The sequence below is a fragment of the Arachis ipaensis genome, chromosome B10 (genome assembly GCF_059453495.1).
Source record: "Arachis ipaensis isolate K30076 ecotype BB chromosome B10, ASM5945349v1, whole genome shotgun sequence".
Taxonomy (NCBI): Eukaryota; Viridiplantae; Streptophyta; class Magnoliopsida; order Fabales; family Fabaceae; genus Arachis; species Arachis ipaensis.
In genome coordinates this window covers 137072670-137090574 of record NC_142435.1, presented here as the reverse complement: position 1 = coordinate 137090574, position 17905 = coordinate 137072670, and the positions used below count along the sequence as shown (strand labels likewise).

General features: G+C 30.7%; 1 pseudogene across 1 annotated transcript; it reads left to right on the top strand.

The window, feature by feature from the left end:
- Positions 1-6581: 6581 nt before the first annotated feature.
- LOC107623276 (putative pentatricopeptide repeat-containing protein At5g52630 pseudogene) lies at positions 6582-11550 on the top strand (annotated as a pseudogene). Its single transcript, XR_015880836.1, has 3 exons — positions 6582-6722; positions 8518-10826; positions 10957-11550. The product of XR_015880836.1 is annotated as a putative pentatricopeptide repeat-containing protein At5g52630 pseudogene (transcript).
- The last annotated feature ends 6355 nt before the right edge of the window (positions 11551-17905 follow it).

Sequence of the window (17905 nt, the reverse complement as noted above, 5' to 3'; positions counted from 1 at the left end):
AGGTAAACTTACAATAGTTTTTATAATCAAACTAAAAAAATTCTAATTATCTTTTTTTTTTATTTTAAATATTATTTACTATCTTAATGAAAAAGTGAATAATAATAATCACTCACATAATTAAAATAGATCATCCTAATATAAATATGACACTACATAAATTATTTTTAATTTTTTTTACTAACCAGAATTAATTTTGAAATAAAAAATTATTTTGTACATCATATTATAAGATAGTGTAGTCATTCGTTTTTTTTAGTGGTAATTATTGTCAAATAAAATGATATAAAAATAAAAAAATATATTTACCAATCTAGGAATAATAATTCATTTTTCAATAGAATAAATTATATATTGAATAACAAAAGTTATTATAGTTTCTTTTTACACAAACTAATATACTCAACGACGGTGTTTTGGTAATATTACCAAGAAATATTAATCAATCTAATAGCTTTTGTAATGATATAAGTTTATAAGTTTAGAAACTTACAAATCATGTCATAAAATATAAAATTTTAATTGGTAATCATATTGTTTGACTTCCCGAATGAATATGATACAGTAAATAAAACTGTCAGAGTTAAATTTTAACAAAGACAAATCTCCATAAGTATTGCTATCATCAATGAGAATTGTTTTACTTTTAAAATAAATACTATTTTCTTTCACTGTATTTTCTTCCATTTATGAAGGCTCTGCTGCTAGCCAAGGAGTTATTACATACATAAGGCGGGGTTCGAAACTCTAGTACTTACTTAGGTAGACGGGTGAGATGACCATTCAACCAATCCAAATCAATTAAGACAAATACTAATTATTTTTAATATTTTTAACAATAAAAATAATTAAACTTTAATTTTTATTATAATTTTATAAAATATTTATAATAATAATTATTATATATATTTTTTGTTTAATCTCTTTTAATAAAAAAAATTTATATATTTTTGTTCATTATCCCGTATAGTATACGGAACATACACTAGTAATTAATAATTTTTCATGACATATTATTATAGTATGGATACTTTTGTTTAGAATTTTTTTTATGTTCACTTATGTATATCATTGTATTTTTTTAATAGAATTTTTAGTATTCATTATTGATATGTTTTTTTTTAATTATTTTTATTAATACATATTTTTTTATAGAACTTTATTTTTTTATTTGACTTTGTGTATTTTTTATTATGTATTTTTAAATTAGTATATATTTTATTTATTATTATTAATTTTTATAATATAAATTTTATTAAGAAGTTATAATTAAATACAAAAAGAGTACTAAAGAAGAGTACTAACAAATTATAACAAAAAGGTACTAATTTTTAATACATAAATTTAAATTCTTTTTAAAAGTAATTATAGTCAAAAAGTGTTAAAATAATATAAATTTGAATGATATAAATTCATGTTCTTTTTAGTAATTTTTGTCTAAACGTAATTTTAAATAGTGTAATCCAAACAACATTCATTTTATTATAATCCATTTTGATACAAAAATTACTAAACATAAATCACGTTAACACCAACTCACTTTTTATCAAAATCAAATTTATAAAATCAATTTTATACAAAATCTCGTTTACAAACTCTAATCCAAATACACACTTAGCTTATAATAATTAGTTTAGAATATAAGATTAATTTAGAATGTAAAATTCATTTATGATTTTATTTTTTCATAAAGTGTTTCATTCTTATCAAAACTTCGAAAATTAATCACCAGTGGACGAATCTGACCAACCTTACTTTTGACTTTTTGTTTAACAAAAAATTCAAAAGGATAATTATCCAACAAATCCAACACAACTATTCATTAAAAAAGGATTAATTAATTTTAATTTTGTAAATGAATTAAAAAGAGGATCTTGTTGTGAAATCAGCTCTCCTTGCTACAAGGTTACTGTGGATCCAGAGCTTCTCCTGGTATGCCACGCGCAGCTGCGATCGGTGCTGGCTATAGGTCGGAGATCGTGAGCGAGTTTGACGGAAGCGTTCGGTTCAAGTCTATTACGGCGGATTTGTGGATTTGTGGTCCGACGGCTATGTTCTCTCTGGCAGTGTGGGATTTGAGTCCTCGTTCTGAGAGTCGACCTTGCTGTATAGGATGGCGCATGCGCTCTCAGTCCGTTCGGGTTGACCCTACTCCCTGCGAAAAACTTGATGATTCGAATCCGTAACCGCATTTAATTATATTGGGTTAGAACGACCCGAAATGTGAGCTTACTCCCCCGGTGAAGGTAGCTGAGTGCACTGGAATACGGGCGGTGAGAGAGTGTACACTTTTATTCTAATTTAGTAATTAAGAAGAAAGAGTCTTAGTTAATAAAATACACAATCATTAACCATCATTAAATTTTGACAGACATTAGATGCATACATTTATTTAGAGTTTAGATGAAATTAATAAGACTTTTGAGCTTTTGCTATTTTATTACCAAAATAATTAAGCAAACAAAATCAAGCTTGAAATTGTGAAAGGATAGAAAGGATATGTTATTTACACAGGTGGTTGTGATAATACTAATATCCATAGAGGCACGAAGAAGATAACATACAACATTGTGATATCAATTTCGTTATGGTAATTGACGATTTACCAACTTGTGTATATTTTTAATAATTTTTTATTCTTTCATAGTACATTATTTTCATTTTTTTTACTAATAATATTTTTGTTATTGCTATTATATATATTTAGGAAGACAAAATAACAAGAGTCACATATTATTAATCCGTACATCATCATAAATTAGTAATAATACGTAGAAAAATCATATCTATATACAATGGATAAATCATCAACAGGCAAGACGGTACTGAAAGGTTATATATATTATTGAAACATATAATTTTAAAAGATACATACGATGAATAAATTTTTTAACAGTTTAAAAAGATGATGATAAAAATAATAAAAAAAAGACCATTTGTTATAAGTAACAAACAAATTTTATTTTTGATAAATAATTTATATGTTTGATTTGAATTTTTGTGAGAATATTTAAATAATTATTTAAAAAAATTATATGCAATTAATTGGAATAAATTTTGATTTCTAAATTTATAAATTCATTTTCTTTTAAAAATTTTAGGTCATTTGAATTTTGAGAATCATATAAAATTACAGTTACAATTTTCACAATTTTAGCCTTAACTAATTACTTATATTTTCTTTCACTTTTTAAATGTCTTATCCAAATTTAGTAAGAACCTTATCTTAGGTTTATTTATCATTAACTTCTCTCTTAGTTCTTAATTATTTCTTTACATCAATTAGGTTTGCAAATCTAATAGCTAGAAGTGAAGATAACGGGATAAGAAAGTGAAATAGGTTGCGTAAAGAAAGGTTTAGTTTAAAAATTTTTTAAAAAATGTTTGTGCCTTTTAAAAGTATAAATTTGTTTGATAAATTAAAAAGGTTATGTGTTTATATTCGAATCTTCTAAAAATTAGAGTATTTTGTCTGTTTTTAAAAAGACTAAAGGAAGAGTTTTTTAAAGTTATTTTGTATTTATTAAAATTTAATTTCATTAATGTATATTATAATATTTTAAATTTTAAAAGTTATTTTATTAAACACACTTGTTGTTGTTTGTGTTTATTAAAAATTATCTTTAATTTAATTTACTAAATATAGATGCTATAATTTTTAAAAAATTATTTTTTATAAGTTATAAAAAGTAAAAATTTTACCAAAGTGGAGTTTTCAAAAATGACTTGTTCTTATCAAAATTAAAAAATTTAATATAACTTCATATATTAATTAATTTTTAAATTTAATTCTTATATTTATATTTATTATGGTACTTTTAAATTTTAAAAGTTATTTTGCCAAACATATACTTATTACTTGTCCTTATTAAAAATTATTTTTAATTTAATTTACCAAACATAAATACTATAACTAACTTTTAAAAAATAAAATCTTTACCAAATTAAACCTAATTTTTTATCAATCTACTCATAATCTAATTAGCTAAATTGTGATTGTGATAAGTTAAACTATATATTCTAATAACTTGACAATACAGCAAGATTGAATCATAGAATATGACCAACAGAGACCGAATCTTACATTGCATATTGCATAAAATTATAAATCTTATCCAAAATATAATTAAAATTAAGAAAATATAATGTAACTTTTTGGATAATTATAGGTAATGTTTAAATCCAAAATAGGCAAGTATATATTAAAGTAGTCTTTCACTTAATTTTTATGATAGTTAGCCTCATGACAAACAAAAATTTAACCAAAAAAGGTTGTTAAATTATTTTTTCTGAAGAACATAAAAATAAAAATAAAGGGGAGAAAATGAAATTTCTATGAATGTTCGTGAGCAAATTAGATGTTCGTGAAAAAATCGACAACAACACAAAATTTCTTTGCCATAGATATCAATGATATAATATAAATGTTATTTTAGCGGCTACTCAAACACAAAAATTTATGGTAAAAACTTAAGTGCAGTCAATTTTACGTGAAGTTGATAACTGAAAGTTTTTAGATAAAAATTTAATCAAATTATTTAACGGCTCTCAACTATCAACTTCACATGAAGTTGACTACATCTGAGTTTTCACCAAAATTCAATATATTAAAAATAAAAATTAAAAAAACATAAATAAATTGAAAGACCATTTTCATATATACCTTGTTAGAAAGGAATAAGCTAAGACGCCATAGAACACATCTCAACATCATCCTTCTTGTGTAACACACTGGAAAACACTTTTTAGAGAACACTTTTAGAGAAAGAGGCAGAAAATAATGAATATTCGTCGTCTTCGGCAGTAGCTTTAGCTTTTGGATTACTATGACGATGCTTGTTCGATTTCATTCCAAACCACTTGTGTATTTTGTTCTTTACGGTCTTCTTTTCGTCGCTCCTGAAATTCTTGAAAGGGTTGTTTGTGACAAGATACTTTTGTCTATGGTAAGCATAACCCTCATCCTGGTGATTGATCATGGATAAAACAAGACCCTCGTTCATGATCTGAGGAACCCTTTGCTTCTCATTAATTTGATTCTTCAAAAATGCTGCCATTAACTTAGTTTCTCTATCAGACCGACCTTGATCCATCTCATTGTCTTTTTCAAATCCTTTTTTCATGGGATTAGAGTTACCTTGTTCTGCCTTTTCTTCAACTGGTTTAAAGCTTTCCATTAAGATATGGTTTTCAAATTATGATACATTGTATTATATATATAATTATTTTAAATCATTTTTAAAAATTTTTGAAATTGAAATTTGAATTGATATAATTTGTTATTTAGAATTTGATACGATTTTTCAGTAACTACTCATAGATAAATTTTTGAAATTATTTAAACTTAAATATCGTTTTAAAATAAAAATCTATTTAAGAGTTAAGGACGTAAATCCTTCTAGCGTACAATATTTCTTTGATTTTAAATTTTAACTACTAAACAACATTGTTAATGATATATAGAATATTTATGCAGGTTTTATTAGATGTACAAACATATGGTATTGAAGTTCTAAATAAGCATAGTCACTAACTTAAAAAAACGTAAAATAATAAAAAATTCTACAATACTCTGATAAAATTGTGACTTTTCTCCACCTAAATCTTACACTAAATATTGAACGCTTTTTTCACTATATTATTGGTGACATAAAAATTCATCACAATTATTTAATTTTAAAAATATATATTAATAAAAAAATATATACTTAAAATTATTTTATATATTTTAAATTTTAAATCTTTAATTCTAATTTTAAATTATAAATTTAAACACTAAAATAACTATATAATATTAACTACTAAAAGTTGATTCTTTATTTTGTTATTTAAAACATAACCATTTGAGGTATAATTATTCATAATTTGTTTGATCTTTATTATTAATAAAATATAATGCTAAGGAATTCATATTATAACAATTAATTTCGGCCAATACTATAAGAATAATACTATACATCCAAATCTTTCTATAAATTAAGTTCAATTAAGTTAAACAATAAAATTGAATAATGTTAGACATAACTAATTTTTGTTATATTAGACCAATTTAATTGGACTTAGTTAATAAAAAAATTTAGATGAGTAGTATTAATTATTATTCATATTATAATAAGTTGTTAAAAAGTCGTCCCGTATAGAGTTTAGATTTTAAATATTTCTTTTAATTGAGTTTTGGATATTCTTTCTAAAAATTTTGAATTTATTTTCCTTAAGTTAAATGTTCACTGTTCCTCCTCAGAGCTTTTTAGTTTTTCCCTCAAACAAACCCTAGCCATCTAACCTCCACCACCGCCGCAGGGAGTGAGGCACTACCGCCGTCCGTCGCGCTGTCGTCGTTCTCGATGTCTCCAACCCCTGTTCATTCTCACGGTCTCACCAATCGCAGCTTCTTCCTCGGGATCGACGTTCGCGTCTGGTTTTCCTCTGCTCAGCCGCACTTTCGTCCGTCGTCGTGCTCGTCGCCTGATTGCCATAGTCCGTCGCGCTCAACTGCTCTTCCTCACACTCTGCCCAAACTGCTCAGATCAAAGGTAATGGCTTCTCTGCTCACTACTTCACGCCGCCCGCCTCCTCCACGTCACCGGAGCCCTTGGTCCTGAGAGTCTCGTGTTCGATTGTCACGGCAGAGGGCCATACACCGACGTCGCCGGCGGCCAAATTCTAAAGTGGGAAGGAGATGAAGTTGGTTGGACTTAGTTTGCTGTCACCTCTTCCAATAGGTACCAAAATGTGGAGTTTTTTCTAAAATTGTGAACTTTATGTGAATTTGAGGGTTTATATGCCTTAGTTTTTGTTGAAAATAGCGAGTATTCAAATCGGTCTAGATTTTTTTGGAGATTTATTAGTTTTAGAATCAAAAGTTTTGTTTATTGTGTTTTTGTGTTCTGGGTTTGCTAGTGGTAGAAAACTTGATATGAGGATTTGGACACCGTAATGAATATTCGTTCTCTGTTCTTAGTTCTGATCAGAACATTGATTTTTTTTTTTTGGGGGGAATTCTGCTAGTGCTACTCATTAAAATTTGAATCATTGAATGATTAGCTCTGTTTTGGATTGAATGATTACTGATTGGTTGATTTATTTTAGTCCTGTTTTCGTTCTTTGTATTGTTCTGTGTTCTTGCTTTGAATGATTAGCTCTGTCACTGCTGTTGTACTGTGCTGTGCTGAAAAAAATTGTACTGAAATTGTCTTCAAAGCCTGAAATTTTGATAATCCTTGTTAATCTTTGGAAAAGTTTGTTGCTGCTGCCTAATTTTTTGTTGTGTTTTAATTGTTGGTGTTGTTGCTCTGTTACTTTCAATTGTTCTCGTTGGTGCTGTTGTTTTAATTCTAAGTCATTCAATTTTTTTATTAGATATTATGCTTCTAGCTTCATTTTATTGTCATTCATCAATGATTAATTGAACTCTAATTCATTTTATTGCTTCTAATTCATTTGTCTTAGTTTAAGGTGGGATATACGAATTTTTAAATATGGTGATATGGTAAAAAAGTTTTATTTATCTGAGTTTTGGCAAAATACTAGACATTAAACTTTGAATAATATTTTGATGTTTGTATTTGTTTAGGGTGTTTATTATAATCTATTTATTATTTTATTATAAAATGGTTTTTCCGGTTGAACTATAGTTAGACCAGTGAACCAATGATTAGAATTGTTCAATTACCGGTCTGGTTTTCAGAACCTTGTGAAAAACAGAGTTCATGTGAAATATATGTTGCTTTTTTTCTGATTATATTGTTATACATAGAGTACTTAGTTTTTTTTTCTTCTTCTTTTTTTTTTTAAATTTTCAGAGTACATAGGATAGCAATTTGATAAAATTTTTAAATTGAGTTTTAGGATTAGAGAGTTGTGGAGAATAAGGCATTGCAATAGAACGATAATAATTTAACACTTGTTTTTTATTAAAAATAAGTTACCTATTTTTGGTTATTGTACTCTATCTATTGGTCTATGATGTTGAACAATGAGACTCTTATTTGTTGTGGTGTCTCTAGTTGAACAAGTTGAAAACTAAGAAATATAGAGCATCCTGTTTTTGAAGGAGATTCTGTCAAATTCTTTTAAATTATTGTAAGCAAACAGCAACAATGATAATGGTGATGGTGATGTGGGAAGGGGAAGGGTTGTGGTGTGATGTGAAGAAAAAACGATGACATTTGTTTATTATGCAGGGGCCTATTAGCCTCGGAAAGCCAAACCATTTTGTTTAAATGCTCATTCCATCCTTTGACCATTTTGTTAACAGGCCATGTCAGCCGTCACCATTTATTAACCGGTTCTAGGGACTAAATTGTATAACACTATAACATCTTTGATGGTTAGGGGACTGATCTGACATTTCCATATCATTGAAAGAGGTTTAGTCATTCGAAAAAATGGTGAGATTGGAATGTGTATTTACTCTTGATATTAAAAGGTTTCTTTGTTCGCAAACCTGTTAAAGTTAAGCTTTTTGTTTGTATAATGGTTCAAACTGTAACATTTTTCTGTTGTTAACTACGTTAGGGAAAACCGGAAAACAAAAGCAATTACAATCTTGTTGAGCCACAAGATGCATGGTGAAGTTGCACCTGTTTGAGCCATGCTACCAATAGCAACTGCATTGCACCCAAACACCCAAAGCTTTGAACAACACTACCGGAACCTTTGCAACACACTCCTGTCCCTCACCCATTCTCGCTCCCTTCCAAAGGGGCTTCAGCTCCACGCCCATATCCTCAAGACTGGCCTCAACTCCATTCCTCTCCTCTCGCATCACCATATTAACTTCTACTCGAAAACTTGCCTCCCCCACTTCTCCCACAAAGTGTTTGACGAAAGTCCCCATAGAACCTCCACCACATGGAGCTCCTTAATCTCTTCTTTCGCCCAAAACGAACTCCCATTGCTTGCTCTACACTCATTTCTCTGCATGATCCTTAATGGGATCCGTCCAGACGACACACCTTCCCCAGCGCCACCAAGTCGTGTGCCATATTGGGCGATCCCCACATCGGGGAATCATTGCATTGTCTCGCCCTCAAGACTTGGTATGTGGTTGATGTGTTTGTTGGGAGTTCCATTGTTGATATGTATGCCAAGTGTGGCAAAATTTGGTGTGCGAGAAAGGTTTTCGACGAAATGCCCAAACGAAATGTTGTTTCTTGGAGTGGGATGATATATGGGTATGTGCAGATCGGTGAGGATGAGGAGGCCCTCGGATTGTTTAAGAGGGTGATGGGTGAGAAAGATGTTGGGGTTAATGATTTTACTTTGTCTAGTGTTTTGAGGGTTTGTGGAGGCTCCACATTGCTTGAGTTGGGGAAGCAAGTACATGGATTGTGCTTTAAGACAAGCTTTAATTCATCGAGTTTTGTGGGGAGTTCATTGATTTCTTTGTACTCTAAGTGTGGGGTTGTGGAAGGAGCTTACAAGGTTTTTGAGGAGGTGAAGGATAGAAACCTTGGCATGTGGAATGCAATGCTGATTGCATGTGCTCAGCATGCCCATACAAGTAAAATGTTTGAGCTTTTCAAGGAGATGGAGAGTGTTGGGATGAAGCCTAATTTCATAACCTTTTTGTGCATGCTCTATGCTTGTAGCCACACTGGGTTGGTTGAGGAGGGCCAGTATTACTTTGAGATGATGAGAGGCTATGGCATTGAACCAGGGGCACAACATTACTCCACATTGGTGGATATGCTTGGTCGTGCTGGGAAGTTGCAGGAAGCAGTTCAGGTGGTTCAAGAGATGCCTATGCATCCAACAGAATCTGTTTGGGGAGCTCTATTGCTCTCTAATGCTTATGCTGCTGCTGGTAGATGGGAGGAAGCGGCAAGGGCAAGGAAGATGCTGAGGGATCAAGGAATAAAGAAGGAAACTGGTTTGAGTTGGGTGGAGGAAGGGAATAAAATTCACACATTTGCTGCTGGGGATAGGTCTCACGCAAAGACCACGGAAATCTATAAGAAGTTGGAGGAGTTAGGAGAAGAAATGGAGAAGGCTGGTTATGTTGCAGACACATCTTTTGTGCTGAAAGAGGTGGGAGGCGAAGAGAAGAATGAGACTATAAGGTATCATAGCGAAAGGTTGGCCATAGCATTTGGCATCATTACTTTCCCGAAGGAGCGACCAATCAGAGTGATGAAGAATCTGCGTGTCTGTGGCGATTGCCACACTGCAATCAAGTTCATTAGCAAGTGCATTGGGAGGGTGATCATTGTGAGGGACAATAACAGGTTCCACCGATTTGAGGATGGGAAATGCACTTGTGGAGATTATTGGTGATCATAATGATGCTGAGTGACATTAGAATACTGATAACAAAATTGGAGCAGTTCATGACTATAATACATCGTTCTTGATGAACCGTCTTGTTGTTTGAACATTTTCATCCTTTAGTGGTAAGTTTCCTCTTTGCTTGATAACATTACCATCCAGCTTAGTTCCAAAGGATCTATGTAGCAGCGTCCAGCGGTTTCCGATTTTTGGTTGCATGGAGTCATGGACAAGACATTTTTCTTTAAGCAATTGTATGCTGTAGATTGATCAAATGTTTCCTTTACTATTATTATTCTTACTCCTCAATTTTGCCTATCAGATTCATAAATTCACTTGAAATTAATTTATTACTCTGCCATTTCAATAGTTTACAGCTTCTTAGCAATTGTTATCAATTGTCTTAGTAATCAACAAAAAGTTTCGGCATAAATTAATCATTGGACTACTCATACAATTACCTTTACATAGAATACTATTTGCATCCTTGTTCAACTACTCATGTACTCTCTTCTGAGTTCTGTGATTGGACAGAGCAGTGGATAGTGGATACTCAGGTATGATATTCAGGCTTCCATACCCTTTAGTCTAGCTGCTTTTTGCATTAATTGTATGAAATAAGAAATTCTAAATTAATAATTCAATTAATGAAATTAATATGGGATTAATGCTTCTCACTGTAAACAGGCGGGGAGGTCAACGCAATGCTGCAATGCAATCGTTTTCGGCAGCAAAGCAATGCCTGAGGCAGCCGGACACTGGGGCGTGACTTAGGACGCACGTCATTGCAGTATCAAACTGAAACGGCTTTCTTAATTGTTGAACGGCGGCGCGTGGTGTCGAACGGAGGAACGTACAGGAACGACGTCCACCGGAAGACGACAGCGGCTTGCTCGGTGCGAATGAGGCATCCCACCATGGTGGCTAAGGTTTTGAGAAGAAGCGCCTGCGACGGTGCTCATCTGGTGGCCGGCGGGGTTACGGAAGTCTGGCGGTGGTCGGTGGTAGATCCTAAAAGTGCAATGGACGCCGTCAAAAGAGAGTCACACCCACGTGCTAAGTTACTAATCAATTAGGGTTTATGTGGTTATTACTTTCACAATGCACTGTAAATAGGGTTAGAGTTAAATTAGGTTAACTTTTAAGGGTTTTTTTTTCTTTAAAATGGGCTGGATCTTTTTATTTGTCTATGGATTTTTTTTCCTTTGTTACGTGTAATATTTTTTTTACATTAATTTCGTTTATTTAATAGTAAAATAAACTAGACATAATTCTATCATATAATACTCTCTTTTCTTATTCTCTTATGTATTTTGGTTTGTATAGTTTCTGTTGTTTTCATTTTCTTGTTCGTTTTTCTTTTTAATTTTGTTGAAGCCCTGACAATTAATAAAAACAAAAAGCAAAGGGAGACAGAAAAATATATAAAGTATAAAAAGAACTTAAATATATACTGAAATAAATTTAAAAAAATACATAAATTAAAAATATAAAAATTAAAATTTCATAATTTCATGTAAATATAATACAAGGATTAAATAAAGAATAAAAGGTTTAATTCTCTATTGGTACCTATAGTTTTGTAAAATTTTCAACTAGATCTCTATATTTTTTTTTCTTTTAATTGAGTCTTTGCACTAATTTTTTTTTAATTGGGTCTCTACACTTTTTTTCTTTTTATTTAGCTTCCTATACCAATTCTTTTTTAGTTGGATCTCTATAAAATTAAGCTAATTACTACTAAGAGGGATTTAATTAAAAAAAAAATTAGTGCATGGACCCAATTAAAAAGAAAAAATATATAAAAACCTAATTAAAAATTTCACGAAACTATAGGGACCAACAGAATAATTAAACCAAAATAAAACAGTCAAATTATCAAAGTTTAACTATGTATAAAATTCCTGATGTTATATATTTTATGTAATGGAATACTAAATAATAACACAAAAAAAATATTAGTTTATTCAACATCCTAATTTTATAAATTTTTTTTATTTGAAAAATAAGTGTATTCTGCTAAATATTTTATATTTTTATATGTATTTAGTTTAAATTAGATGTACTACATTATTACCTACAAAATAAATGTGACTTAAAATTTTAAGAAAATTAAAAATATACTTGTATAAAATAAAGACGTATATACAATAATTAAAAAAGTAAAAAAAAAAAGAATAAAGAAAAAGACCGATCTTGTTATTAAACTACTCTTTCACTTTAACCTATGACAACAATAAAGAAGTCTCGTAACCCACAAATTCAACCCAACAAAATACATAAATTCAATTACAATTTTAGTCTTCATTATTTTATCTTATCTTATCTTTTTTTTTTATGTTATTTTCTTATCTTATCTTATCTTATCTTTACCTTTATCTTTCGTAGGCAATGCTATATATATTTAGTTTTTTACCTTCACAATTTAATCAATCAACATACAATAAAAATTATTCATTTTTCTTTTCTTATTCTTTCATAATTTTATCATGGTATCAGAGCCTTCGTATTCTCATTGAAGAGGATACGTAAGCTATCATCTTTCCGGTGAGACTGCTTCTTTTTCAACCTTCTCCCACAATGAATAATCAATCTTCCAATTTAGCTCAGAATCCAACCCATCTCTGTTATATCCATCCAAGTAAAAATCCAACATCAGTTTTGGTTACCCCTGTTATAATAGGAAACAACAATCATTCATGAAATAGTCATTATGGCCTGTCTGCGCCTTCTTCCGACAGTTCCATATGCGCCTTCTTCCGGCAGTTCCGTCGCATTCTGTTTCAACAGTTCAATTTGCACTCTGTTTTAGCAGTTCTATCTGCACTCTTATTGCGCTCCATGCGCCCTATTTTTTTTATGGCGCTCTACGCGCCCTTTCTTATTGCGCTCTACGCGCCCTCTGAAAACTACTCTTATTCCTAAGGTGCTGCTAGATGGAAGGATCTTATTAACTTCCATGAATAATAAATCATAGCATAGATCAAACTGTCGAATCGAAAAAATTGGGTGCTATCATATAGTATAGCTTTGTATCGACTAAGTTCACGAGTTGGAGATAAGCGGACTCGAACCGGTGACATCCGGCACAGGGTAAACCACCGCCTCTCAGGCCCCGACTGATTCAACCATAGAGGCCAACGATAGACAAATGGAAGATGCCTAACAATGCCTTCATATTTACAGAATTTGTGGAAATCACCATCACAAAATTCTAACCTATTAGAAGTGCGAAGGCGTTTAATCTTCTTACCTGTTTGTTTTTCAACCTTTTTCCCCCTAACTACGCAGGTTCAGAAGATGCCACATCTGCCTCAAGACCCACAGCTTATTCAACAGCTTACGTCCCGCGATTTGTTGCTTCTAAGGTTTTCGATTGGTCTTATTTCTACCTGGCTTTCATGCCATCATCTCAGTCGGTGGCCTAAGATAAGCCAACTTACAAGATCGGATTAGCAAATCATAAAACTTGCCAAAGAAGAGCTTTCAATCGCATATTGCGCCCATACTAGTACCTTTTGTTGTACCTACTTAGGCCACATCTCCTTTATTTTCCTTCCCTTTCATTAGCTTCCACCGGCCATAAACTGTCCTAGTCTGAACTCTTTCACCTCGTCAACTCGGAGTGTTCAGTCTATTGAGTATATAAGATCGAAAAGAATGAATGCATTGATTGCATTTCAAGTGAGATGTCCAAGAGAAAATGAACAAGGGGAAGAAACGACGAAGAAAAGAAGTGAATGAAAAAGCATGGCATGACGAGAATGGAGAAATTCGAGATGTTAGATGAACTTCCCTATGGTATGGGGCATGGCGGTCGAACCCTTTTTACAAGGATTTCACGACATTTCGGCGAGCGCGGGGCAAAGGACGCTACCGCAGGTTCCTGGGAATCCAATCCACTTTCTATAATAAGGGGAAGGAACTTCAGACTTTTTGCATTACACCTCTAAGGAGAAGGATGTCCGGCTTCATATAGTCTAATAAGCTTTCTTTTATACTTGCCAGATTTGATAGTCTCACCTCTTCATATGGCTTTTCTCCATCCTACCGATAAGAGCTAGCTCAAGTAAGCGTAATGGCATAAGAGAGCAGTAAGAGTTTAGTATCATAGCAGCACATACAGAGTGCTAGTTCCTTTGAGTTCCCATAGCATGCTTCTTGTTCTATCGTTGAATTTTCTCGTTTAAAGATCTCGCGCAATCTAGGTTTGAACTCTGATTTGATCTCGATGCCCGGTGGCAAAGGGAGCGAAGCGACAACCGCGACTATGTTCCTCGTGTGGAAGAAAGAAAATGGAAGTTCTGGGCCATACGCGCCCTCTAAAGATCAATCTTATCGCACTTTACGTGCTTTTTTATTTTTGAAGATCGCCGCTTGCTCTCTCTCCCTCAAGCACAACATCTCCTTTTATGTTTTTGTCGTTGGCAGCTCTAGCTCCGCCGCACGCATCTCCTCTGCGTCACCACATCAGACGCGTCTTCCTCAACAATTTCATCGGAACTTATCTAAGCTGTGAATTATTGACATCTTCCATCCACCAGCTTGCGGGGGCGTATTAAACTACTCTTCCACCTTAGTCCATGATAACAATAAAGAAGTCTCGTAACCTACAAATTCAACCCAACAAAATACATAAATTAAGTTACGATTTTAGTCTTCATTATCTTATCTTATCTCATCTTATCTTTATATTATCTTCTTATCTTATCTCATCTTTACCTTTATCTTTCGTAGGCAATGCTCTCCCTCTCCCTCTCCCTCTCCCTCTCCCTCTCCCTCTCCCTCTCCCTCTCCCTCTCCCTCCCTCTCTCTCTCTCTCTCTCTCTCTCTCTCTCTCTCTCTCTCTCTCTCTCTCTCTCTCTCTCTCTCTCTATATATATATATATATATATATATATATATATTATATATATATATATATATAGTTTTACCTTCACAATTCAATCAATCAACATACAATAAAAATTATTCATTTTTTCTTTTTTTATTCTTTTATAATTTTATCACTTGTTTAAATAAAGAGAGAAATTCTTCTATTCATGCCAAAAAGACCAAAAAAGAAGCACAGAACTTGGTCATCAACTAAATAATTTCGTTCAACCTATTTCCAATGGTTTTTGCCAACTTTGACCAGTTCTTGCCAATTCTCAAGTTTAAGCAGTCCTGAGAATAAACTGGACTAGTTCGGATTTTTTTTTTCGGTTTATCGGTCGAACTTAAGGGTCCGATCTTCATAATTTCGACTCAAGTCCCACAAATTTATGATACGAGATACAGTCTACTGTAAATAGTAAATTATAAATGGTTTTCACAAATTGCATAGATTGAATCAGATTTCGAATCCACTTTTTAAAAATGAACCATTCCAATTTAAATCGCAAAATATAATATGATATTATTATTTTATTATTGAATTTAAATTTTACATATAATATATTTTAGTTTTTATATGGTTTTATCATATTCATGTGTTATTATTATTGTTATTTAGTAACAATTTTGTAAATATAAAATTAGAATTATTTATTTATTTATTTTAATAATTTAAAGTTATTTTTACTTTTTAATAATAAAATCTTTAAATTATATTCGTTAAAACAAAATAAACCAAACCAATTTAAACCACAATAATTTGGATCAAATTTAAAAATAAAATTAAATTGATACAATCTAAACTACAACAAATTATATATTTTAGATGAGATTAGTTTTTTCTTTAATATCGATCCAAATCGCACCGCCCTATTATGTATGAACCACTAATCCTTTATATATTGTAATTGCTTCTTATTAGACAATTTAAAATTTTTATGAAACAAAATATTTGTGTCTTCCGTTTTTTAAAAGTATTTTCGAATAAAGTTAATATTGATTTTGTTTTAGTCATTTTAAATGTAATATCACTTTTTTCTTATTTATATCATCACTTAATGTTATTGTTTATATTCTGGCCCAAAAACATAGCCAGGCCTAAAAAGAATATAGGTCAACATAAGAGACCATGCCTCCTTTACATTTACCCGACCTCATAGAGGTTGAGCGCAACGACGGCAATCCAGCCCTACTTATATAAATAAGTAACTAACTCCAACGATATCTCCTATTTATCTAAAAAGGAGATCTCAACAAACTTCCCTGCATAAAGGGAATAGTTATCCACCATCAAAAGTGGAACTACACTAAAAGGTGGTTATCTATTCTACTATAAATACACTGATATTCGCAGGTATATTCAAGTTTCAATCTACAAAACCTGCTTAAAACTTTGCTAACTTAGGCATCAGAATCTCTTGCAGGTACCGTTCCCCCCACCTCCTCACGCAAAACTTGGACGACAACATTTCGACATCGATACAAGTCAGACGCTGCCTCAAAAATAACTAAGTTTCAGGTAATTCTCTGAACAATTATATTTTTCTCTAAACCAGTGTTATCGATACAATTCTAATTTTTCAGTCGCTATATATAATTCAAAACTATTGTTTCTCTAATTTTATATTCTTTTTCTCTATCATATAATAAATTACACATGCATTTCTTTTTCAATTGTATTTAGAATTTTTCATTGTATATTAATCACAGAATGACATCTCCATATTACTTTTTTATTTTTTTTATTTTGAATTTAAATTTAAATTTGAATTAAAAAATAAAATATTATTTTAAATTTTATCTCACTAACTAAATTTAATTTTAAAATAAAAAATTATTTTATATATTATATTATTAGATAATTTAATCATTTACTTTTTTTTAATGTCAATTATTGTCAGATAAAATAGTGTATGAAATAAAAAAAAATGTATTTACTAGAGGGAATAATAATTCATTTTTCAATAGAATAAACTATATATTGAACCACAAAAATTGTTATGATTTATCTTTACACAAACTAATACTCAATAATGGTATTCTAGTAATGTTACCAAGGAATATTAATCAATCTAATAGCTTTTATAATGGCATAAGTCTATAAATTTGAAAATTAGAAAATCATGTCATAAAATGTGAAGTTTTACAGGTAATAACATTGATCATATTGTTTTGACTTCAAGAATGAATATGATACTAACAAATGAAACTATTTTAAAAAAATTTTAACAAAGATAAATCTCTATAAACATTGACATCAATGAGAAATTGTTTTACTTTAAAGACAAATACTATTTTTCACTGTATTTTCTAACTCTGTAGACCAATGATTAATTCACTACGAATTTTGAAACTCTATTTATTAAGGATCTGCTACTAGCTAATAGATTGTTACATGCACAATGTAATATTCGAACTCCTAATACTTACATAAACAGATAAAGAATAAGATAACTACTCAACCAACTCAAATTGATTAATACAAATACTATTTATTTTTAATATTTTTAACATTAAAAATCATTAATTTTTATTTTATTTATACCTTTGTAAAATATTTATAGCGATAATTATTATATATATTTTTATTTAATTTTTTAATAAAACATTTCATATATTTTTATATATTATCTTGTGCAGAACAGGAAAACATAAACTAGTTTATTATTAATACTATAGTGCCTAATCAGGTATTTAATATTCTCTTAAATCATATTTTTATTGATTATTTTTTAAACGATACAAAAACATTTATTGGGAG